The sequence below is a fragment of the Zonotrichia albicollis genome, chromosome 1 (genome assembly GCF_047830755.1).
Source record: "Zonotrichia albicollis isolate bZonAlb1 chromosome 1, bZonAlb1.hap1, whole genome shotgun sequence".
Classification (NCBI taxonomy): Eukaryota; Metazoa; Chordata; class Aves; order Passeriformes; family Passerellidae; genus Zonotrichia; species Zonotrichia albicollis.
This window is the reverse complement of record NC_133819.1, coordinates 136,439,685-136,464,504: the sequence shown is the minus strand read 5'-3', so window position 1 is coordinate 136,464,504 and position 24,820 is coordinate 136,439,685. Positions and strand designations below refer to the sequence as shown.

Genomic DNA, 24,820 nt, shown 5'->3' with positions numbered 1-24,820 from the left:
GGACTAGATGAAGCTTTCTTCTCCAGTTCCATCTAAGAGAAAGTTAACAGTGTATATTTTCCACTGAAAACAAATTTTTCCTGGCTCAGCAAAGTCTCTGGTAGGAAGGAAGATCTACCTTTGAGGTTGTTATCTACTCTGTGTTGTGTGAGACCTGCTTGAATGGTTGCAAGACTGGCAAGTTAGAAGTCTAGAAGAGTAAAGTTTTAGGTGTAAACCCAGACTGAGCAAAGCATAAGCTGAACCCTAGATTGTCAGTTCCAGTGTCCAAATAAATTACATTTAGATGGTGTAAAATTCTTCCATATTTTGTCTTTTCCCCAATTTCTGTGTACTTTTGATATGCATCTGCTCTGAACATGTGACATTTTCTGGATGAGGACCACCCCTTTGTGTGGAAAAATGAGCACATTGTGGCTATTGCTGTGAGCAACGGAGAGTGGAGTGTTTTGCAAAAATCACAGCTCCTTAGTGGCTCCCCCAGGGAGCTTCTAACTGGGAAAGTGCAGAAGGAAGTGTTGGAGACAGGCTTATCTGAAAAGATGGTCACATATTTGGCAGTTAAATGACAGTTATCAGAACTGAGCTCTTTAAAAAAACAGTCTGATCCATACACAGATAATATTTATTTGGTCCTCTTTCTGTTATGCTAGTTTGGATGAAAATGTGTAATGACATAATGTTTCTTCTAATTAACATGGTAAATCATGCACTATAAACAAGATTTTCTTATCAAATTCTATTTACAAATACATATACGTCTTCAGGCATGTTCTGGTTTCCTTTGATGATTGGGATTCATATTACAGACTAAGATAACCAAGGAAAATCCTCAAGTCAAAAGTTTATTGTTTTCATTACTCTGGGGGCAGTTTTATCACCACATTATTTTTATTGTAGACATATTTCTCTGGATATTGAACCAGCTGAGCACACAGAAGAGCCATAGCCTACTCTTGTTATTAAGTTTCATTCTTTTTTGATCAGGAAGCAAGAATTTCCAGGTTAGGAAGTTACTTGATTCCAAACTCTTTTCAGAAATCATAAGCCCCCACACTTTCACGTACAATACAGGTGAATTTGAATCTTATCAATCTGGTGATTTTCCTTGCTTTATTTTTTTAAGCAATTATTAATATCTCTCAAGGTCTTAAGATAGTCTAGTTATCCGTGCATACAGATTTTTAGGACACGTATTTAATTAAATACCTCTTAAAAGTATTGTGGAATAAGTTGAATTTTGTAGGACCTTGTAGGACAAGGACATTGTAGGACAATGAAAAATCTATAGATTTCATTTGAATATCATCTCCATTTTACCCAGACTGAGACTTTGTTTTCCCTCACTTGTCTGTTTTACTGTAGATGAATTATACTGTGATAGCAGTAATATTTTTTCTAATGTAAAGAACATGATTGGCCTTTTTGTCAGTATTTCAAATCATACTCTTTATAAAATTAATTAATTTCTGCATGTTTGTCTCTGTATTTTTTCTGAATTTTTTTCCATTCCATTCTTTGTTCTCTTTTTTACTTCTTTTTCTCTCAGGTAATTTTACCAGTCTCCGTGTCAATGGAGGTGATCCCTAGGGAGACATCAATAATGTGACTCTTTGTGTCTTCTTTCAGGCTTTTGTACCAACATTTAGGAAATGAAACAAGATGGAGTTTCTGATCAATTCAAACTGACAACTAGGAATTGAGGAAGTAATTATTGTCACTCTGCTTATTGGCAGAATACGTTTTCCTGTAACTTTCTTTATCCTTGATTTTAGAAAGGACCAGAAGTGTATGAATTTTTATATTTTCATGTCCCCATACAAGAATTGAATAAAAAAGATGCATTAATCAAGTGAAGAAAGCAAAAGAGCCAGAAGAGGAAGCTAGACAAATTGATGAATAAGATATTTTCTTTTTTTCTTTTCGGATGCAAAGAATAAATGAAAAGACACCATATTAAAGGAAAGATCTTCTCACTTATTCTTTTCTTATTCAAGTCTGGAGAGTTTTATTCTGGAGATATATTGTAATTTGATGTATTTTGTCCTGTTCAGGATTTACTGGATGGAATTAAAGGAATTTTTTATAACTGGCAATCAACTGGGCAATGACAGCAATGGCTGAAGAAAGCAACTGAAGTGGTATTTTGTGTGGAATGGAGTCAAGTCACTGTGGTTTGAGGTTACCTACTGGATTTACGCTTCTCAGTGTAGATGGAAGGTAATGATAATTTGCAAATTGTGAAGGCGTTTATGGCTCAAACTTACATTTGTTTGCGCTGTGATATTAAAGCTAAAAAAACAGCTGTAGATGCCTAGGAACATAAATTTAAAGACTGAAGGCTTGATTGTTGATAACTTCATTCTTAAGTATTTAAAGGTTTTTAAGTCTCTGTGTTTTGAGCTGAGGTGCTTTCATCTGTCTTGGATATTCAGTAAGAAACATTTGTCTTAATTTTTGCTCAGGTTATAAACTCACAGGTAAAGCAGAGTGGAATCTCTTTCCTTAATTTTTCTATTTTCTAGATCATTATTTATGTGACTCAGTACCCCTGAATTCTTGGTAAGGTAGATGTGGCAAGGGCACTACTAGTGCCATTGTATTTCAGTTGAAATTTTTTGAGTTTTCCTATGGGCAATCATTTGAAATTTCAGGTTGTTTTTTTTCTCCTGTTTCATCTCTGTAATGGTTGGAAACTAGAATTTAATGGGACTCTATCACTTTGAGGGGAAAAAAGGTTTTCCTATCAGTTCCAATGTTCATCTTTCATTTCTATTCTTTTCCGATCAGATTTTTCCTTCAATAGCTTTTCTACCTTTGATACTGTGTTAGGTCACCTTGTTATGTTAAGGACTGTGGAAGGGGTCCTCTCCTCTTTTAAAAAAAGAACCACTGAGATATGTAGCAACAGACACAGAATCCCTGCCATCCAAATATATAAAAAACTAGAATTGTCCCTAGCACCATTTTTATCATATAAATGTTCTCATTACAATAATACTTCATTTTCTGTTGGTTTTTTTGACTAATAATTAACTATATAGAAAGTGTATGTGTAACACATTGTAACATAAAAGGTTTGGTATTAAAAAAGGACAATCTTGACAAATTAGACAACTGCCTAAATACAACTATTCTGCTGAATTTGGTGATCATTTAGAAATGGTTGCAAATTTTTGCTGGACATTTTGAAAATTTTGTCTTCCCTAATCCGTAACAGGATTAAATACATATTTTTATGTATGGGGAACCTGTTTTTACTTTGGTCAATATTGTGAAGAGAATGGGCATTCTGGACCATAGAGGATATCTTAGAGAATTTGTCAATATCTTATGCCTCATAAAATCCATTGATTTAATTTAGAATTAATCTCATCTGCTTAGTTCACATCGTTGTGATTAAATGGAAAAGAAAAAGAGCAAAAAAAACCTCCTCATCAAGACCTGATCCTGCACATTTATTATGTAAATTGTATCTTGTAAATTTACCTGGAGTATCCTGGTTTCCATGAGAGCATACAGCACAATTGCTCTCATATGCAGACCCATTCATGGAAGTAAAAGCCACAATAGTTTGTTCTGTGAATAATGTCAGAAATCCTAAGTTAAATGTGGTGATCTATTTTTCTGATAGAATATTTGTGGGCAATATTAATCCCATGGAAACTGCAAGGATGAGTAATTTTGGTTTGAGAGCAACTTAAACCTAAATATGTTTGGCTAGCTTCCTATGCAAAACAGTCTCAGTATTTTTTTATTACTATTTCAGCGTCAAGGCCAAGATGAGGTGGTTGCACCAAACATATTTTCTATTAAAGAGATTCCTCTAAAGTGCTAAGTCACTTACCATACCCTTTAACAAATTTGTTTCAGTGTCAGATTGGTCTCTCTATTTTAATTAAATTTTAAAATTCACGTATTTAATTTCAGCTTCCTTTACTTTCAGCTAAGCCATAGCCTGCTAGATCCATATTCAAAGAATTTCCATTACTTTGAAAGAGAATATTAGTGTAATGCAACTGGAAGTAATAAAGTGTAGGAGTTTAGTTGTAATAGTATATCAGATTGTGGTTGCCAGAGAAATCAAACAAATGGCAACATAGATTTCAGCTGGTTGTCACAAAACTGAAAAACGACCAATATTAGATTTTTTCATTCTCACTGTTCTAAGATTTTAAAAGAACTCCTGTCAGTAATGATGTAGTGCATTGCTGCTTCCTGTTAAAGACATTATTAATCTGATTAGCAATCTTTCCATGAAATAGCAAGCAACCATTAAAAACTCATTCTTCCCCTTTAATATTTTGATCCTGACATTTGGTGTTGATCCAAGTAAAAAAGTGTGTTTCATCTTCTAAATATGTGTAACACAATGAATTTTAGAAAATAACAGCTATAGCCAACAAATGATTATTTCTTTTCTCACACATAAAACATGTATTGCATATGCAGAATATCTACTTTCTTGCTTTTGGATTGATTATGTTTATATTTATTGAAAACTAGGTAAATTTCAAGTAAAGCTATCATTTCTTTTCTGTGAAATAGCTGGCATTCACACTATTATTATTTTTGTTGTAGTTGTTGTTCTCTTGTTATATCTTCTTGCTAGATTCTCATAAATTATCTGGAAACATTAAAGCCTTTGTCCTGTTGCTTTTAGAAACAAATTATTTTGCATGGCAGGCTATCACAGTCTAGAGACTGTATATATAATGGAAGTACAAATGTCTCACTTACATCAACATGGTACATTCCAGCCTAAAAACTTTCTATTTTTAAACTTCAATTCAATTGATAAAAATGTATTGTTTGGGGGCTTTTTGTTTTAGATTTTATTGTTTGTTTTCTGGTTTTTTGTTAACTTGTGTAGGTTTGTGGGTTTTTTGGAGCTTTTTTTTTTTTTAATGAACACTTAAGAGAGTCAGTGGTGGGGGTCTAATGCAATCAACCTATTGAGAGTCAGAAAAGTTCAAGCACCAAATACACCTAGGTCTACAGAGAGTACCTTTAGTGCATGACATATAAGTAAATAATTTGTCTCATTGTCTAATATAATATTTATAGTACAAGTGAGACCAGTGGTCTTATCATTAATGAAAGTCTCCTGAAGCTAGGTTCTACTTTTCTTGAAAAAACGTGAAAAAACAGAGGTGTTGAGATTAAACAAATCATTACTAAGGTGACTGTCATCTTTCATAGGCACTATTGCCTTTTTCCTGACCAGGAAATGAAACTCAAGATAATTTTAGTGAGGAGGTAAAAGGCAATTTTGTTTGACAGCCTTCAGAGACAGTTATGAAAAAATGTCCATAAAAGCCCACTCCCTCCAGCGATGAGTACATATTTATAGATTTTAGGAAATTAGCATAACTGATTAAACACACCAATTAGGAGGAAAAATGGTGATGCAATTCACTCCCCAGGTCAAGCCCCTTCTCTGGAGTCCTTCCCCCAGCACTGGCTGTAGTTTGCTCATGAAAATCTCAAAGAGTTGTTCTCAGCCTTGGGTCCCAAAAATAACCAAGATAGCCCTGGGGCCTTGTATTCCCTGGGGCTTGGAACATCTTTTGGCTTTCTGTCTAGGGAAAGACAATGAAAAAGTACTGGGAAAGCTAGCCTCTTTTATGATAGGCTACAAAGATACAAATGTATGTGCAAAGAATACAGAGAACATATAGAAGAAAAAAGGCAAAACCCAAACCAGCATCACACTGCAACAATGTTTACACTTTTCATTTTCACCATAGTCTAGATGCAATTATTAATTTATTTAGTGATTAATTAAGTCAAGAATTACTTAAAATTTTGTTCTCTTCTTGTATTTATTTGGACCACTTGTTTTGGTCATCGACTTAGCAATGGATGTCTGATTTCTGGCTTAGAAACCCCCTCCATTTAAGTCTTAGATCACCTGAACTTTCAGCAGAATAACACAGATTATCCTGTACACACTTGAAAAGAAGCCCCTTTGTGAAGGCACAGTCACTGCAGGAGGTGATCTCTCTATGTTCTTAATGGGACAGTTGATCAGCAGAGCAAGTAAAACATGGAGCAGTTCCAGATTCAATCCCTTCTTTTCCCTCAAACTGCAAATTAACTCCATGAGGCCATGTAAGTACCTTAACCCATCAACCACTTGGGTGTTTTGTGAGGTGGAGTTGGCCAGCATTTCTCTGTAAATTACCCACGTTTGATGGCATACTTGAATGCTGATTACAATTTTGTGAGGTGTGAAGAGTAGGGGTGAAACCATAGGTATTCTGTCATCACAGAATGTGGTGTGGTGCTGGTGCCCTGGTACTGGCAGGGGGGCTGAGAGGCAGCCTCTGTGAGGGCAAGGCAGGGCTGCCCTGGGCTGCACCCAGCCAGATCCAACTGGGACATCATGGGCTTCTCCAGGAAAATGTACTTAAGAGTAAAATGCAGAGTAAGCAATGAGGAATAAGGAAAAAAGTGAAAAATAATAAAGTGAGCACCAAGGCCAGAAAAAAATAATGGGAAGGAATTTCTCCAGGCAGCAGAACAAAGGTTGCCCAGCAGCCCATAGAGATGGCATAGCAGAGCAGATATTTACACTGCAGCCTGTAGTGGATACTGTGCTGGAATGCAGAGGCTGAGGCCCCTGGAAAGCCCATGCTGGTCTTGATTTGTCCTAAAGGATTGCAGCCCATGCTAGAGCAGGGGAAGGGGCAAGGGAGAGCTGTTATGGACAGATTCCGTTTCCCATCTCCCTTCAAGTAGGGTAGATGAAATCAGAAATGAAGAAATTAAGTTGAGCCTGGAAAGGAAAGAGAGAGGGGCTGAAGGAATGCTGTTTTAAGGTTTGGTTCACACTATTTTGGTTCACACACACATTTTTAATTGGCAATAAATCAAATTAAGTTCTCCCCAAAAAAAGGCTGATTTGTTCATGTTGGTAGCCAGTAGTAAATTATCTTGTTGTCTTCATCTCAACCTTTGACCTTTTCCATCTTAATTCCTCCCTATTTCCTTTTGAGAAGATAGAGAGAGAGAGCAGGTAGGTGAACTTTTGGCAGCCAGCCTGGGTAAACACATCACTCAATATTATGTCATTACTGAAAAAGGTTTCATTTACTGCTCTAAAAAGCACTTATATGAAGTTGATTGTTCCTTTTGGAATGTATTTATTTATTTGCTTTTTCTTTTTGGCATTTCTCTTTGCTGAATGGGACAGACATAACTGCTTAAAAAAATGAATCTGGGGAGATGGATATGGTGATTTTTTTCTATGCTGTTAAAAACTTTTATGAAATATAACATTCTAGCATTCTAGGCCTTACTACTAGGCTGTGTTCTGCTACATTCACCTGTTTGTTTTTTTTTTTTTTGTGAAAGTTTCCTGAATGTAAATTATTTAAGACTGATTATTAAAAGTTGAGTGAACTGGATTTTTCCAGTGAAAATTTGGCTTGATCTCCAGTGCTTATATAATTAGCTTAATCCCAAACTTGTCATAGACTTGACATGTTTACCCATATTAAATTCATTTATATGAGTAGCACTCACCACTTCTGAATTAGCAGACAGTAACTGACGGCTGGGAGGTACAGAGGATAAATGGCCTGAACAGCTCTTTGAACTGCTTCTCAGCTGTTTCCTGGCTCTTCGAGCACTCACAGTCCATTTCATGGCAAAATTAAACATTAGTTCAAACCATCACTGTAGGTACTTTGAGACAATGTGCTTTACTTACCTTTGAAACAGTCACTTAGAGCTAAGAGGAATCTTACTGCTTCTCAGCTGCTAGCTGGTATTGGGTAATTGAGGCAGTTTCTAATTGTGTGAGAACATTTCTTTGATTCTGTAACAGCTTAAATGACCCCTTTCCTATTCCAGCTCAAGCTGCTTCAGAGGAGTCAGATACCCATTCCCACTGTGATTCTGTGGGCTCCAGCAGCTGCTGCTTTCTATAATTGTCCAGCACTGGACGGTAGGGTTTGTGTAGTGCTGTGCATTCCCTCCTCACCTTTGTGTCACAAACCAGGAATGGAAAGAGATAGAGAAGCCTGACATGCACACTGATGTCCACAGAGGGATCACAGATTAAGAGTAGTGGTTTTCTTTGGACAGAAGCTGATGGCAGATGGTGAAAATAGTCTTCCCAGAGCTTCTGATCTTGGTTTTTATGCTGGACCTACTCAGAGCACTACCACTAACACAGCCTGTTTCTGATGGATGCCTACTTAAGCAATACTAACAGATGAGAAATAAAAAAACTCCTTAAGAGGCCACAGATTATATTTACATTTGCCTGTCTCTTCATGGTTAGATTCAGCTGATTTTCTCTGTAGAGAAGAGAAAGGTGAAAATCATTGCTAATAATAATCTCCTTTGAAGCACTGAGAGGTGTGTGCCATGTGTTAAAATACTGAAAGGAAAAATAAACCCAGGACAGGGGTTTCAAAATGTGATATTTATTCTAGAAAATAAATCTATCATCACAGACATGCTAGTTGTGTTTGAAGAAGGGGTGATAGAAGCACTGACTACATCTTTTTGTGTACATCTTGTAGCATATGATCAACCAACAGTAAACCCAAAATTATGCAGGATCTTCTGCTCCATCTGAATTGCTACAAATCTATAGGGTCTGATGGCATTCATCCAAGAATCCCCAAAGAGCTGGCTGATATCATCACGAAACCTCTCTTGATGATTTTTGAGTCTTAGAAATCCAGAAAGGTCCTAGCTGATTAGAAACTGACAAATGTTGTACTGATTTTCAAGAACAGCAAGAAGGAGGACCCTGGACACTACAGGCTTATCAATCTCCCTTCAGTGCCTGGTGAAGTTATGGAGAAGATTATTCTGGGAGGTATTGAAATTCACCTGAAAGAGAATGCAGTCATTGGCCACAACCAGCACAGATTCATTAGAGGACAATACTGCTTGTCAAACTTAATTTCCTTTTATGAGAAGGTAACACACGTGGGTGATCAAGGGAAGCCAGGTGATCTTTTTGGATTTCAGTAAAGCTTTCAATGCTGTTTCCCACAGAGTCCTTCTGGACAAAATATCCAGCTCACAGCTGGATAAACACATCCTGTGATGGGTGATCAACTGGCTCGCAGGTCAGGCACAAAGACAGGGAATGGGGTGACCTCAGACTGGGAACCTGTCATAAGTGGGGTTCCACAGGGCTCCATCTGAGGCCCTGTGCTCTTTAACAACTTCATGAATGACCTGGATGCAGGGCTGGAAGGAACACTGAGCACTGAGCAGGTTTAGAGATACAAAACAGGGAGGAGCTGTTGACGCCCTCGAAGGCAGGGAGGCCCTGCAGAGAGATCTCGATAAATCAGAGGGCTGGGCAATCACCAACCATATGAAGTCAAATAAGGGAAAAGTGCCGGATTCTGCACCGGGATGGGGCAACCCAGGATGTACACACAGACTGGGGAATGAGATGCTGAAAAGCAGCGCAGGGGAAAGGGACCTGGGGGTCCTGGTTGATGGCAAGTTGAATGTGAATCAGCAGTGTCTTGGAAGCCAGGGGGGGCAACCCTGTTCTGGGGGCATCAGGCACAGTATCACCAACCAGGCAAGGGAGGGAATTGTCCCACTCTGGTCTGCACTGTGGTGGCCTCAGCTCAAGTCCTGTGGGCAGCTCTGGGTGCTACAATATAAGAAAGACATTAAGCAATTAGAGACTTTCCAAAAGAAGGCAATAAAGAAGATGAAGGGCCTTGACAGGAGGCTGAATGAGGAGCAGCTGAGGTCATTTGGTCTGTTCAACCTGGAGGAGACTGAGGGGACACATTGCAGTCTCCAACTTCCTTGTTAGGGGAAGAGGAGGGGCAGACACTGATCTCTTCTTTGTGGTCACCAGGGACAGGACATGAGGGAAAAACCTTAAGCTGTGTCAGGTGAGGTTTAGTTTGGGTATTAGAAAAAGGTTCTTCAGCCAGAGGGTGGCTGGATGCTGGAACAGGTTCCCCAGGGAAGTGATCACAGAATCAAGTCTGACAGAATTTAAAGTGGTATTTGGACAATACTCTCAGGCACATGGTGTGACTCTTGGGAATGGCGCTGTGCAGGACCAGGACTTGGTGATCATTATGGGTCCTTTTCAATTCAGCTAGTTCTCTGATTCTGTGATATTTTATTACACTTGATGCTTTTTTTTTTGACAAAACACTGCTCTTAGTCTTCCTCAGATAGCAGGCCATGGGAATATTGACTATCTGGTTTATTTGGAAAGTTTTTATGACACATCCTCTAACTAGCACTTATTGTTTCCCTTACAGCTCAGAATGTGCACCCTTACTGAGTTAGAAAGTTAATTCTCTGCTGTCCCTTGGAGAGAAGTTTGATTGTCAGATTAGATGAAGTGAACATTGAACAAAATGAATGGGTCTGCAGTAAGGAAAATTAGACCAGTGAATACTGGATTGGTGCCAATGTCTCAGAAGTAAAGGTGCTTGGTAAAAAGTAAGGTTTGTCCTTTTGTTTTTATATCGGGAAGATATTGATGTCATGTTTCTGACCTTAAACAGCAAGGAAAGGACTTTGATTTTCGTGATGCTCAGCATATTAATTTTGGATCTTTTATCAGGAATTCTGGTTCTTATCACTAGAGTTGTAATATTTGATAAAGTTACTCATATGTTTTTGATAACATATTTTGTTAAGTTGACCCTGGCTGGAAGCCCAGGGGCTAAAGGCCCACTGAGGCTGCTATCACTGCCTTCCTTAACTGGACAGGGAAAAAAAAAATAGAACAAAAGGCTCCTGGATTGAGCTAAGAGCAAGGAGAGTTCACGCATCAGTTGTCATCATGGGAAAAACAGAACAACAAAAACTCTACTTGGGGAAATTATTTTAATTTATTACCAATCAAATCAGAGAAGGATAATGAAAAAAACAAACCAAATCTTAAAAGCACCATTCTCCCTCTCTCAACTCCACTCTCCTTCTTCTGGGGTTTAACTCCACTACCTTCTCCCTGACAGTGACACAGGAGTATGGGGAATGGAGGATGCAGTCAGGTCATCCACAAGTTGTCTCTGCTTCTCTTTCTCTTCTGGGAGGGAACTTCTCACACTCTGCCCCTGCTCCACTGCCGAGTCCCCACCATGGGAAACAGTGATCCGTGAATTTCTCCAAGGTGAGTCCTTCCTGCAGACTGCAGTTCCATTGTGGGTTCCCTTCCACAAGGTGCACTCCTTCAGGAACAGGCTGCCTCTGTGCGAGTTCCCCGTGGGGTCACGAGTCCTGCCAGCAAACCTGCTCCAGTGTGAGCTCCTCCTTCCAGTGGGACACAATTCCTGTCAGGAAGCTGCTCCAGTGCAGACTTTCCATCGGGTCACAGCCTCATTTGGACAGCCACCCACTCTGGAGTGGGGTTCTCCACAGGCTGTTGGTGGATCTCTCCTCCAGTATGAGCTTCCATGGGCTGCAGGGTGCAGCTGCCTCACCATGGACTGTGCCTGGGCTGCAGGGGAATCTCAGCTGGGGCATCTGGAGGAACTTCTCTCCTTCCTTAATTGATCTCAGTGTCAGCAAAATTGTTGCTCACATATTCCCACTCCTTTCTTCACCTGCAAATGCTGTGGAAATTGAAATGCAGCAACTTCTTCCCTTTCTTAAATCTGTTACTCCAGAGCACTATGGCTGTTGCTGATGGTCTTGTCCTTGGCAAGTGGCAGATCCTCTTTCAAAATGTCCCAGTTAGGCTATATTTTTCAGACTTATTTCAATGAAAAATTCTCCTGTCACAGTAAAACTTTTAAGTACTGTCTAGTTATAGATAAAATTTTAAAATAACATAATGAAACTTTTTCAGCTAGAGAAATGAGATACTTGCAATTAATTCACCTGTTTATTTTGCTTTTAATTTTTGATTTTTAACAGAAAGAAACCTTACTGAAGTCCCAAAATTTCTCAGGAAAGAGACCTAATTTTCAGTGGGCTCTTCTCTGTGATTGTTAAATGAGTTTTTAAAATATTTACATATTCATGACTTGAATACTAGTTTTCATTTTCTTTGTAATTTTTTGTTAGTGCCACATAAAATACTCTCTAGTTAGGACTAACAGGAACAATAGTGAGAACAAAGGTTGAATACATTGAAAATTGTACACATTTTTGATTAGTATTTAAAAATAAGGAACTGAAAATCACTAGAAAGATTAAGTTTATTCTGTATATAGAATACTAAAATTGACTAAGGTAAGTCTCGGAATGATACATTTATGTCTGGAATACATTTTTGAGGAATAAAACTAGTAATATACATTTTCAGTATATAAAAATAAAAAAAAATAATAGAAACAGATCAATTTAAGGAGATAGACTCAAAGCTTAATTCAGTTTCTCGTTAATCAAAATAAAATATATTCTTCAAGGCTCCAGTCTCTCCTGAGAAAACAGAAGCAAAAAAACCCCAAAAATTAAAAAATTAATATTCTCCTTCAACATACTCATCTGTTTGGTGGCTGCTTATTGTACACATCTATTAGTGTTCCAATTTATTTCGATGGCCTATAAAAAGAAAAAATAGGTAACATTTTTCCCTCCCAGACTCCTTCCTGAATTCCCAGCAGCACCCCATCAGTCTGCTTGCAGAAAAGCTCTCATTCATCAACATTGTTGGGAACACTGAAGCACAGAGGCTTGAGTTTTTATCTGGCAGCTACACAGAAGGTGCAGCTGAAGCAGTATTTTAGAAACTCCCTAGCACTTGATATATAGCAAATTACAGGAATTTGAAAAAATTCCCAGCATAATACAGCTTATATAAATACTTTGACTGAAAACTTTCAGAACCAATTTCAATCTGAGAAAGCAACTGTACTCTCCTGCCGCTGTATATGTTCTTTAACAGTACTATTCTAAAACTTCTGGCAGAGCATAAGATTATTTTTTAAAGAAGCTGAAGAAAATATTTTAAAATATTATTTTTAGACTATTTGAAACCAGTGATTGAATCCAAAGAGCTTGGGGTGGCTTGAAACAATTATGCAGTTTGAAAAAAAGGGATAAACTTTTAGTACTACCGGTGTATATATTAATAAATAGTGAGGCAATTTAAAGGAAAAAGTCTTTTAAAACATTCCACAAGAGCAAAAAGATATGTTAGGGGGGAGAGGATTCATGCTCCTCATCTTTCACAGCTGAGAGGATCATTTAAGAGGAAGACTTGTTTGTGCTGCAATGAATACAAGGTAATCCTTGCAAATACCAGCACTAGGGTACAGGGCATTCTGCACTCCAGTATTCAATTCTACCATGGGATCTAAAGGATGCTGTTTGTCTAAGTACAAATTGAATCATGGCCTAAACCTTCTGCCTGGGAAAAACAAAGAGCTACCAGCTTCTGTTCACCAGCTCTCAGAAGTTATAGGGATTCCATGAAACACATTTTTTCCTTCTGACAAATATGTGTACGTGTTTCAGCCTACAGCATTTCAAACATTGCTGTTTGTCCTGATAATATTTAGTTTCTTGTATTTTAAGAACAAAAATAGTAATAATGATAATAATAAAAACAACAATAAAAGTAAAAAGACATTCTGCTTCAAGTAAAGGATTATTCCTAACACAATATGCAAAATTCAAGGATGTGAAAATGCAGTGACAAATTTTTCGCAACTGATAACTTGACCTGTTGCAATGTTAATTATATATAAATATATATTATATATATAAAAATTGAAAATATTCTATTATGTATTCTGGAGTGGAAAAAAAAAGATAATTAAGACAACTTCTCATGTAATGCTTACCTGGTAAATTTCTGATTGTTCATCTGTGAAAGGCTATTACTGTTAATAAAAATGTGCCATGTAGTACAATGTAGCTATGGGCATCTTAATTTAATTTTTCAATACCCTGTTATATTGGAATTCATGACAGCTTTAAACTAAATGAAAGCACAAACATCTAATAATTGTTTAGAGAACACCTGCTAAATAAAGATGAATCTTGAAAATTGTCCGGGTCTTAATTTACCAAAAGAGTGTATTATCACTGATCTCAATGACAGCTGAGAAGATCACTAAGGAATTTTATTAATATTAGGTGCAGACTCAGACAAAGCTTGGGCTTTTATTCATTCAAAGCCTTGCATAGCTCTGACTAGATTTTTATTTACTCTGATTTGGCTGTTTGCTCTAATCTTCAATGTCATTCAGAATTTGTTTTCCACATTTGCCTTTTTACCCTTTCTCATTGCTTTAATTTTCCTGCATTTCCTTTTTCCTTTCTTTCAATCTATCTTCAACTGGCTCTAGGTACCCTTTACCCTATTAGAAATGTGAATTAAAGCACCGTTGCCAGTCATCATATAATTTGTTGTGTCTGCTTTTTCCTTCTGCCTTCCTGTGTTTCATTTATTTTAGTTCAGAGCCCTTTTAGAAAGAAATCCCCTATATTTCCTCAAGAAAAATACCAAACATACTGGAGCTCTGTGCTATGCTGCTCCTTGGTTTAAATTCAGTTATTATCCACAATAATACTTGTTGTCAGCTTGAATTAAATATACTGTAGTCTGTGTTTCATACATGCTTACTTTATATGTCTATAGGTTTAAATTAGCCTTGAAGATGAGACTGTCATATAGGCAGCAGAAATCTGCTAAGTTACTTATTACAAATTACTTATCCAAAAACTAACATTTATGGTCTTACAGATATGGCCTAGAGCAAGAATTTTTTATTCCATTCTAAGACCTGTTTATAACTGCATATATAATTGATACTTATATTTGAAAGTATAATTTCAGTACCAACAAGATAACAAATTACATCCTCAAGACCTTTCAGTGGTAAAAGTTAACCTGATATTTATCTGCTAGGCATTATTCTGGAGCTGTATTTTGTGTCACAGAACATGGGCAGGGTAACTAAGCAGGTTAGATACAAACTAAATTTGATAAGAGTCCAGCATCCAATAATTCACTAAGAGTGTGGACGTAATTCCACTGAAAGGCAGAGGAATTTCATTGTAGGATTTTACTTGATGCGGTGTTGTGAATAATGAAATGTTTCTGTGTTATATACATTTCATTAGAAAATTAATATCATGTCATCCTTTTATGAAGATGTCACTGTACGCATTATGATGCAGACCTAAAAATTGTGTTATCATTATTTAAGACATAATAAAATCAACAGGAGATCATGTCTTTTTTTTTCATTTTGTCATGCATTCATCCCCCATGCCATTCTTAAGCATGAGGGATAAAAGAAGTTCACATCTAATGTAGGTATTTTAATGATTAACATCTCTGTAATGGTTGAGCGTGTAATTTGTGTACAGATTTAGGCTGAGTATCATTATATGGCACAAGAACTGTGTTTCAGCAAGTATGAGCCATTGTCTGGGAACATCTGTAAGAAGAGCAGAATACAGATAGATCACAGTGGGAAACCTGGGTTTCTTTATCTTCCTTGGAGATGGAAAGCATCTTCCTTGGAGATTCCTCTCTGGGATCTAATACCCAGAGAAGGCTACTAACAAATGCAGTGATAGGCAGCATATGTTAATTCAGTTTATTGTTATATAATTATCAGTGGAAGTAAAATAACAATGCATTAAATTTAGGCTAAACTATAACTGAAACACTATATTCATTATATGTGTACGAAAACTAATTGAGTACATTTTACCACTAAAATAAATTCCAAAAAAATTCCAGAAACAATTCTTAAACTGGTGTTTTAAAGTGTCATCTGTTGAGTCAGTCTCTGAAACTAGAGATAGTCCTTGATCCCTTTCCAAAAGCAACCAATCCTTTAGCTCTCATAGAGATAAAACACTTCAACATAAAGAAGTAAGCCTCCCTCTTCTTCAAACTAAATGTATATTAAATGTGTTTAATGTGTTTTTTTCTGTGAGGGCGACTGAGCACAGACACATATTGCCTAGGCTGTGTAGTTTTCATCTTGGAGATTTCCAAGAGGTCTAGACAATGCTGTGGGCACTCTTGCTCCAAATGATTCTGTTTCAGCAGATGGGATGGACAAGATTATAGCAATATGAATCCCAATATTTCCGGGTGGAATGTGCCTGGGCTGCTCTGGGCCTTAGCTTCTTGGCCGGAGGTGACTGCTGTGATATTTTACACAGAGACACCTCTGGCTGGCTGGGAATCACAGCTAGGCACTAGAAACCAAGCCCAGGCTTGTGGAAGGCTCAGTTTTACCTCTGGTGAAGGTCCTTAGGCAAAGTGAAGAGAAAGGAGACGGATTCTGTCAGAGGGTTAATATCCAGAGTTTATTCCATGGTCTGAATCTTGGTAACAGCTCCAACAGAATGCCAAGCACATGGTCCTTGCTCAATTTAAGCCCAGGGACAGGGGGAGAGGAAGGGACAGGTGAGCACCAACCAGGTGGGAGGGGCAGGGTCTCAGGGGACGATGACACCCAGACAGGCCGATGACCCCAGGCCTGAAAGGTGTCCTTTGAACCTGACCAACCACACGAGGCCTTGCTGAAATGTTAAGCCTGATTGACAGAACTCACTCAACAAGGGGGCGAGGGGGAAGGGAGAGGGGTATTGCCACACCTGGCAAGGGACTGGGAAGTTTAAAACAGGATGCTGCAACACACTGCAACACAAGATGACATCCAGAGGCCCCTTCCAACCTAAATCATTCTGTGATTAAACGACAAATTGCATTTGTTGTTGGAATCAGCTTCCTATTTCCTCTCAAAATACTCAGGAACATATGTGTTGCTCACTGGGCAATGGCAACAAATGCACAGCTGTAGATGGTGAGGAGAAAGGATCTGGGTACACACCAGCTGCTGGCAACATCCACACCAGCGTCAGTGCTTACACTTCATGAAATCTTTACTGTCACTAGAGATAAGAATTGCTATATTATTTGAAAGCACTGCTATTTTACCACAGCATATGCTAAGATCTTAAAATATTAGTCAGTGTTATCTTCTGTTATATATATACAAGACTGCAATACAAATTATTAAATAAAATGTGGGAGATTTAACAAAGACACTTTATGTACAGTTTCATGCAACAGTCGGTCTGACACTTCTCATGTATAAGCTCCTGCTGTTTTTTGACATTTATTGGGTAAAATCTTCACTTTGATATCCAAGAGAAGTAGTTATTATAAAGAATTCCAGATTTAAATCTATTTTGCATAAGCCAGTTTCTATTTAGATAGTTCTTTATGACTAAATCAGACCTTCTTTACTAGCATGATGAAAAGCACCCCTATAAGAGGCTTGTCTCTGCCAAATTTCAACTTCCTAGATACAGCTAATTCTGTGCTAGATGTTTTTAGAAAGTGGCAGTGAAATATATGATGTTGAAGGGTTTTGTTCAGTAATTGTAATTTCATTCAGTCTGAAATGTTTCAACTCCCCCTTCCCATGTCCACAAAATTTTCCCTGAACAGACACCAGATCTTGATATTTGGACAGGCTTAAAAAGGATTACTGGAGGAAATGTCAGACAGCCTTTACTTTGTGAGGAACATTTTCACTGAAAATATCTGAGTATAAAATAAAGGCAATGGCCATGGTGTATCCTTTTCCAAAATGAGAACTTGGTAATACAGCCACCTTTTCCTCCAAATGGAAGGAGAGTGCAGACTGTTCAGAAGCATCTCAATTCATAAGCACAAATAAAAAGTTCTCACCAGTGATCTGCTTTCTTTCCCACTGCACACAACTGCTCAGAGGTCACTGCATTCCCAAATGAATTAGGTCTTGCTTCGCTTGGAAAACTGACAAGAGGAAGAAGGATCTGTACGGCTGTACCGGAACTAGTGGTTTAGGATGGATCTGTGGTCTGTATGGGACATGATTTACTCTAGATGTGCATTATCTTCTTCTCTCTTCTTGAGAGAGAAGGAAACAAAGACAATGGTAGAAGAAGATATTTTACTGCACTGTGGACTCAAATCTCATCTGAAGGAATATGGCACCAGGATCTTGGAGTGAGGCATTGAGAGACTGAGCTCTGGGATATCTGTTTGTCTTTGACTGAGACCTTGAAAAGTCTCTGCTGTAAGCACAGAAAAATTTCTGTGTTCAGAAGTGTTATCCTGATGCTTATTTCATCCTCCAAACCACGTACTAATTCAGGTTATGTTTACTGGTTTTGTTTTGTTTTATGAGCCCACTGCTAGGTCTAAAAGATTTGAAAACGACTTTGTCAGCGTGCTCCATTGTTTGAATTTCAACATTCAGCCTGTTTTACCCCAGAATATGATGCAGTGTGAGAAACACCAATGGATGTCCAGAAAACAGTGAAAAAAATCCCACTATGACTACTTAAATCTCACTGATAAAGGAGCTTGGGAATGGTTGTATGCCATTTCTGCTAGGTTGACAAGAGCTGCCAAATCAGAACTCAGTGAATTATATGAAGCAAATGAACATTCTGTCACATTGTTGCTTATTTTGTCAAGTTGTTGGATTGGATAAACTTTTTTCATGGTTTTATCATCTTCCCATTTCAGACTGTGATGGTTTTTATGGAAATATTTGTCATTGTCATGAGTCAAGCTTAGTCATAGCCACATGGGCAGAATAAAATGGGCTTATATATTAGCAGAACATTTATATAAATGTTTGGGGACTAATAAAGATTTTTACAATATTTGTGGTTGTTCATATATCTGCATGTACATAAATACATATGTATAATTCACAAAGCTGAATTATACAGCTTTTTATCCATGAAGGCCTGAAAGGAGGGTAAATTATATAAGATGTCATAAGAAAAACTCTGGTAAAAGTATTTTAAAAGTATTTAGACAACACTCTGGGGCCTCTCGTGTGATTCTTGGCCTGTCTTGCACAGGACCAGGAGCTATGTGGGTACCTTCCAACTCAGCACATTCAATGATTCTGTGATTTGTTTTATGACCATATCTTATATTTTTGATGTCATAACTTTTGAAGTAAATTATTTTTGGTGGTATTTTAGGGTTGTGTTAAAATATACAGGATATGTATATTTTACATATATTTACTATGTAGAAATACACAGTAATATTTATATATATCTCATTTCCCATATTGTCTTTTTTAGTAATTTTTTAGTGCATTTAGAATAGCAAATCCCTTGGACACTGTTCTTCACACTACTCATTCCTTCCACGACGCTAGAGCTACACACTAAGTAGAATGAAAAAAACACTCTTTACTATGGGAAAATCTATGACATGGAAAGGCAGAAGACATTTTGTACCATTTTTATATGGCTTAAAGTTATTTTTTGATGAGTTGAGGATAGCTCATAATTTTCACATATTTGAATTGAATAATGTGTTAAATACATGTAGTCTATTATTGTCTTAAGATATCCTTTAAAAGTCAGTGAAAACTCCTTTATTATAACTGAAAAAACAACCAGGCAAATAGAGGTATAGACGCATGTAAAATTAACCATAAGGAGTTACAAATTATAATACTTTTATTTTTATACCTGGAAGATAAACCACCTGTAAATACAATGAACAGAAGTGATAATTTGTTGATGAAATAGATTTGCATGGAGATACTGGCAAAATTTCTGTAAGTCAATAAGGAAATTAAATTTTTTTTTCTGTTTTTTTTCCAGACTTTATATCTGGGATGACCAGTTACTTTTTGTTTTTGAAATCTTCACTTGAGATTAAACTCAGCTCTGTTCTTAATTGGACAAAATCTAACACAAGTTAAACTGTGAATTCTTATATAAAATATCTTTGCTGATTAAAAATAACAGAGCTAGTATCTGCTTCACATCCAGAGTAATTTAAATGTGGTTTTGAATTTCAGCTCTGACCATGCATTTTCTACTCCTTCTTTTAAGTTGTCTAATAGTTTGATTTCTAAAATGTCATGTCAGGAGATCTGATCTTAATTTCTTGAAAGTAGAAATTTGAAAGAAATTACGCTCACCTTATCTACCCTTCACTTAGTTAAAGTACATTTTGAATAATAGCATTGTTGTCTACACCATCTTTATTGCTCAAAGGCATCAGACTGGGGGGTAGAGCTAAGAACCCCCTTAGTCCAAAAAATACCTCTGAGCTGGTTTATGGATGGGATGAATGAATCACTTCCTCACAATGCTCACTTCTAGATATTGACAATAAGAAGAGCTGAAACAATGAGCATCAACTAGCTACACTATCACATTAGATAAGAAGGATTATACTTGTTTAGAAAATTCTGGTTTTGGTTTGAGACACTTTCTCAGAAAGAGATCAAAATATAATTGTATTTCTCTGAAAAAATAAATTCTGACTGTAGTATCAGATGTCGCTTTCTACTTTACTTCAGTATGTTTTTAGCTTATTCACTCAAGACTTATGAAACAAAAGCATAAAGTGCTTTATTTAGGTGTCCATTCTATCAACTTTTGCTTTAATTTGTATACTGTATTGTTTTCACAAACATGTTGTACTTTAACATGGTTTTTTTTGTTCTTTTTTCTGACAGTTTATATTTTATTGAATGGTTTTTTTCATAACTTTTATATCTTTCCCTCCTATTTATATCCCAACATTGATGGTTTCCCTGGCTCTTGGGAGGGTTTTCTCTATCGATTTTCAAAATTATTCCTCTTTATTGGCATCATCACATTTAGTTCAGCCTGAATTTTTTCTCTCTGTACCAGCTGTTAGAATGTAATTTAGACCATCAAGGAAGATTATAGGTTGAGTTTTCAGACTTGTCTCATCTCTTCTCCCATTAAAGACAATGAGAAACACTCCCTAATTTTAGAGGAACAGAAATAGTGGTAAGCTAAAGGCTTTCATTCTGTGAAAGGCAATTACAATTTTGTCTTTTTCCTCTCTATTCTTCCAAGATATTTTAGAAATGGTATCATCCAAAACATTCCTATCCTCTGAAACCTGAGGACTTAGATAAACTTTTCTTATTATTCTTATTTTCTTATTTTGTGGTAGCCAAAAAGACAAAGCTCTTTTTGCTGTACAGAAAGTGTACTAAACCTGGGTTAGGTAGTTATTTGAACTGGTTTTATGGCTGCTGTACCCCACTGTATAGGAAAACTAGACTAACAATTCATTTTGATCTGTGTCAACTATTTTTGTTAGATTCTATTTCTTCCTTCTATGGGAAAAAATTATTTTATTGTGAAATTTAGGATACAGCTACTGTTGGTTAGCTTAGGTTCATTAGAATGTCATCTATTTTCACAACTTTAGAGTTTGAATTAGAGAGGCTGGAATGACATAATATATTCCCATCTTTTTTTTATGTCTTTTTATGAGTTATATAAGTAGTGATCTAATAAAAATTAGTAGTAGTAGTAGTAGTAGTGATAGCCTTGTTTGATCAGTAAAATAAGTAAAAAAATAAGGAGTTGCAAGTATTTCCAGCAGAATTATTCAGTGACTATTTTTCCAATGACATAAAAATGTGATGGAATAAACCAGAATTATATTGATAGGCAAATATTTATAATCACTGTTCATAAAAAGGGTACCTAAAATGTCTCAAAAGTATTGGACTAGGTCTTTTATGTCACAAGTTGAAATTAACCTCAAATGAATTTAACAAGTTTGTGCCAGTTTAGAGGCTTGTTTGTGGGTTACAATAGGTTTAACAGTCTTTGTCACTGTGGACATTAACAGTTGTGGTGGTAAGCAGGGAAAGAATTTGGAAAGCTTTAGAACTCAAGATTTGTGTATTGTTAATAAAATGGTCCTGCCTCCAAGAGAAAAATTCTCAGTACTGTTGAAAAATGTTTCTTCATTTTTTCTTTTTATTTTTTCATTAGGAGCATCCATTTACTTTGTTTAGAAAAGGCTTAAACACATCATAATTTCCCAGTAGCTAGTTAATATTGCTGTTTACTATTGTTATGACTTAACTACAGTATCCCCATAGATACTGTAGCTTATGATAGTTGGCAATGTAGCTGAAAAAGGCTTAATAGTGAATTAATTATTTAACTGAAGTATATAAATGAAATGCATTTTTATAATGCATATACATTCTTCTATAACTTTTTTCTTTCAGAAAACTCCTTTCAATATGTTTTTGTGTGTTTTGTTTTTCTTGTTATACATTAAGTAAACTAGGTGAAATAAGAGCATTGTAGGATTTATTAATTCTGGATTGCATAATATTTACTGAGAAGTCAAAGCAGCTGTGGCACTACCACTGAGGAAAAGGATAAGTTTAATAAAATTTTGGAAAATCAGCAGTTTACTTGTGGGGGTTTTTTGATTTCCTTTTGCAAAAATTTCCAGGTGAGTTTATCCAGGCACTTATTGTCTATCAAAAAGAAAAAAGATATATATTCTTGCTTCAACTTTAAGATACCATATGTAGAATAAATAATTAACTGTACGGGACATAAGTCAATAATAAAAACCAGTCTGTATTGTGCGTTGAAGTGAGTATACATGTTTTATAAGCCCTGAGTGAAAGCCAATGTGTCTGCTGTAAAGAGCATTGAACATGAAATGAAGGATATTTCTAGTAAATAGAAATGCTAGAATGATATGGCAACTCCAGACGTTCAGTTTGGTATCAGGTCCTAGCAGGAATAGCGGGGGGTCCTTGACTAAATGAACAAAAGCACAGTCACAGAAATACCTAAAATACATTGCAATTGTAAAAAATTATTGATGGTTCACTTTTTTTTTTCATTTGGGGAATTAATAGTTTCAAAAGGTTGTCAATAAACTGTAAGGAGCCTCCCCTATGCCCACACCCCTAAAAAGCCCCAAAGCTGCCAACAACCCAAACCCCAATGTAACCTCCTGTACGCCTTATACTGGGTGTTAGGAATTTTGAAATAGTGAGTTTATTCAAACATCAAACCACTGGACAAATTACAAATTTGCATGAAAAATTTGTGACTGAAGGTAATACCTTAACAGGTCACACAAACATCATTCAGGGAAGACTTGATTCAAGTATTGAAAATTAAATCTAAAATGTAAGGACAAAATTAAACAGGTTTTAATTGCAAAGATAAGTAAATTGGAGCGTTTTTTTTCAGAGAACTGGTGAATTGCATAATATATAGGAACTGGGCTGTTCATATCAGGACTGTATGGTTTTATGAAAGCTGTGCTACAGACCAAGCAGAAGCTTAGGACTTGATATGGTAAGGCTCATTAATCTTTTGCATGCAAGTTATGCTCGTATCTGTTTCCAGTATTTGAAATTCTAGGTCTGGAATTTGCTAGAATTTTGCTATTTGCAAAATAAGCGTGGCCCATACAAACAACCATAGTGTTTGGCACCCACACCACTTCTCATAAAACAATTGCGGCCTGAGAACACAGCAGTGAAAATGGCAACCAAAGGAGTCCCACCAACAGAAAGAAAAAACTGAAAAGAAAACAAAAGACATCTCCAAAGAAACAGGCACGTCTCTGTAGATGGATACAACATGGAGCTGGGAGGGCGAGCTGGGTGCTGAAGCTGAATGCTGTTTACTCCACAGTGGCTGGGATACTAAGAAAATCTTGTTGAGACCAGAAATGCCACACAAACGCAGTAATTGAAGAGCCTGTCTGAGCTGGAGGCAGTCTGTGACAGCTGAATTCCTCCAAAGTGTAAGCTCATCTGGAAACACTTAGGCATGAATGATAGAGGTGAGTAGGAGGAACAGCTTCCTTCTGAAGCATGATATGTTTTAGGGGCCATTATCACAGCTAAGCAAATTTCATCATTTCTGTGAAGAAGTAGTTCTGGTTTGGACCAAAATAAAAGAAAAAAAAAAAAAAAGAAAATTTCTATAGGAAATCAAACCATGTTTTTAAATATTTTGAAAAACTTAAAATATTTAATATGCAAATGTCTAACTATCTTAATGTCCTGATTGTCTTTCACTTTTGAGGGAACACTCCAGGGTTCTTTGTTGGCAGCTACACAACCTCGTTACAAACAAATAGTACAAGGTGTATGGCCCATGAAACAGCACAGTCAGTTGGAATTCTGGGGTTCCTGTGTATTCTAGATGTGTAGGTATTCCTGAGAGTATCCTGAAATATAAGCCCTACAATCCCCCTTTTCCTTCTTCTTATAGGGTCGTTCAGTATAGGTTATCCAGAGCCAGCTTTTAGGATACACTGCCCCTAAGCAAAGTCGACAGTTGGTAAATTTAATTTCAAACTAAGCCTGTAGGCCACTTCTGCTCTGTAACATAGATGTGGAATTTAAATTTCATAATGCTCTATGCAGTGCCCAGATCAGATTTGATGACAGTAATTGCAGAGTGGGAATAGTACTCTGCTTGAGGGGTAGTGCCATGTTGCCTTGAATGCAGGTACTTCTTTTCTTTTAAACTCTTGCTTTTCTATTCCATTCTCACAAATAGTGTGTGAATCAGCACATGGGGGGAATTTTCAATGAATAAAGATGGGACACAAGACTGCAATATGACACTTTGTTAAACAAAACTTAGTATTTCTAAAAAATTGTGCTTTGTTGCACATGTATGAACTGATAGTCAGACAAGGTATGTTTCTTAACAGAAGGTATGATTTTTGATAAGTTGATTTCTGTCCTCTGGTTTCATTATATCAGAGGTGCATCCACATATCACTATGTAGTGCAAATGAAGTTAATTTGTCCCTCTCCAGAAAAAAAGTACTGTAGCAATATCCTGCAATATTCAGAAGGCCAAAATACATAATTTTTTCTCAAAGTAATTTGTTCTGTTATTATAATATTATTCATAGGATTTACCATCAAGAAAAGTTGGAAAATATAGTAAAATTTATAAAAATCTGAATTAAAAATAAAACTCTATAGATTTAATGCATGGTTGGTGCCCTTTTTTGAACACATGGAATTAAATTTTCAAGAAAAAGAATAAGATTTATAAGATTAATGGATCC

The 24,820-nt window shown here is 36.6% G+C and overlaps 1 long non-coding RNA gene across 1 annotated transcript in view; it reads left to right on the top strand.

Annotated features, from left to right (window-relative positions):
- Window positions 1-2,748, top strand: part of LOC141725422 (uncharacterized) — a 37,946-nt gene extending 35,198 nt beyond the window's left edge. Inside the window, exon 3 of the long non-coding RNA XR_012577271.1 lies at window positions 2,055-2,748. This is a non-coding gene — a long non-coding RNA (uncharacterized LOC141725422). The remainder of the gene's footprint in view (window positions 1-2,054) is intronic.
- The last annotated feature ends 22,072 nt before the right edge of the window (window positions 2,749-24,820 follow it).